This window comes from Vombatus ursinus, unplaced genomic scaffold, assembly GCF_900497805.2.
Source record: "Vombatus ursinus unplaced genomic scaffold, bare-nosed wombat genome assembly UNPS02015184.1, whole genome shotgun sequence".
NCBI classification, from domain to species: domain Eukaryota; kingdom Metazoa; phylum Chordata; class Mammalia; order Diprotodontia; family Vombatidae; genus Vombatus; species Vombatus ursinus.
Window position 1 is genome coordinate 742,884 of NW_020954962.1, and position 2,191 is coordinate 745,074.

A 2,191-nucleotide genomic window follows, 5' to 3' on the forward strand; every position below is an offset into this window, starting at 1 on the left:
AAAGATAAAATTGATAGCACATTACAAGTGAATGGACTTTGTGTCTGTGTCTGTGAGAGTAAGCGAGAGAGAGAGAGAGAGAGAGAGAGAGAGAAGGAAATGAGGATGAACCCCTTGCTTGCATATCGTGGTGTCTGGAAAGATGGTGGTACACTCAAAAGGAAAGATGGCAGGATGAGAAGTCTAGAGCAAGGCACATATAAAATATTTCCCCAAAAAGCATGTTGCTAGTCTCAGAAATGATTAATTTATGTTCAGTTTTGTGCAAGTTCAGAAAAAGTGTCAGTCTCTGTTCAATTTAATAAGACTTTCTCAACATGTATATGGTGAGAAGTCATGTCTCATGACGGGTAGAGAACCACCTTTAGACCTACCCTAGAAAACTCCCTGAAGTGTCAAGATGTCTTCCTTCTGACTCACATTGACTATGACTAAGGACAATTGAAGGAACCTTTCTGAGCTTCAATTCACTCAACCATAAAAGGGAGAAATAATACATAGATATTTTGTGCAAAGACTTGTCATTGGCCTCAAAAGAAAATATCCATGTTAAGCATTTTGCAAATTTTAGTAAAATCTATTAGTATTCATCCAATTTGACAAATATTTACCAAAGGCTATTATGTGTATGGCAAGATGCCTTGGTTTCATGATGTATATTTTGCTGGTCTCAGAGTTAAATAAACCTGGTGTCGTGTTACCTTTTGTTCATACTGGTTGATCCTGAGCAAGTCATTTACCCGCTCACAAACCTCAGACATCCTCATTATGTAATAATTTGGGGAGCAAGTTGTGGTCTGCAATGATACAGGGAGTTCCCCCACTGAAAATTCCTTCTATAATGACACATAAGTCTAGTCAATTAACACAGAAATCTGAAAAAATTCTAGTGTCAATTCATTGATGCTTAAGTCTTCAGTTTCCCTGGTATTTTCATATAAATATAGAAGAGTCCTTAAATTTTATTTTTTCTGACAACTCCTAACAACATTTTAATTTTTTTAAATGTAATTTTAATAGGGCAACACTCTATAACAGATATTGGATCTTCTGCAACCTACTGAAAAGAATAATTGTTGTCACTGAGTACCACTCTCTATTGGGAGTTGTTTATGTATGGGGTATATACTTATAGAATGCATGGGGAGAGGAAAATATAGAAGAAATATAATCATTCAAGAATATTGTGTGTGCGTGTGTGTGTGTATATGTGTGTGTTAAAGGTAGAGAATGGAGAGAAGCAATCTTTTTATTTTTACTTTAACCTGAGAAGAAAAGTGTGAAATGTAAGTCAACTTATATCTGTGGGAACCTTTAAAGGTGTTTTCTCAACTACTTTTGGATATAATCAAAAAGTTAATATTTATTAGGTCATAAGAGGAAAATGCCTCAGTAAAACCCATTTCAACCAGCAACAGATAAGAATGTGTGCTCATTCCTCATTTAGAGAGGGTAAATTCTGAACATAAGGAGACAAAAACTATTTCTGCTTTTTGGTACTGGATTCTGTCAATCAGTTACCAAGATTCAGTGAAAACACTTTAGTCACAATTCTTTGTGTCACCTAGTGGAATTATCCTCTAAAACCACTGTCCTACAATACCAACTCTTGAAGTTTTTAAAACCTACCTGGCCAGAGAACAGTCTTGTCTGATGGACTCAAGTGGAGGGAAATCATTTTTTTTTATTTAGGGGAATTTGGAACTTAGAGCTTAGAACCTTCCAATTTATCACTACACTTTTGTGTAAACACTTGTCTAATTAACCCAAAGGGAAAACCCATTTGTCTTGTCTTCCTTGAATGATGCACGGTCTGAGACCGAGGTAGGAATGCAACTGGGAACAAAGTTAAACTTTTAATCCTCATGTTTTTTTTTCTCAAATTGGATGAATGTCTGGATGGAGATCTCACTTTTTATTGCCTTTGTGTATTGGTGATGGAGGATGTCAGGAAAAGAATTCATAGAAGGGAGAGGAATGGTGATGAGGGCCAAAAATCTTTCAATTACTTATGAACCATTGTGCCCCGAAACTTGCATTTCCACATACAAAAACTGAGTTGAACTTCATATACATTTATTAAGGCCTTGTATTGTGGAAAACAAAAAGAAAAAAGCAAGGAGGAAAAGGAGGAGAAGGATGATAAGAAGAAGGAAGAGGAGGAGGAGGAGGAGGAGGAGGAGGAGGAGAA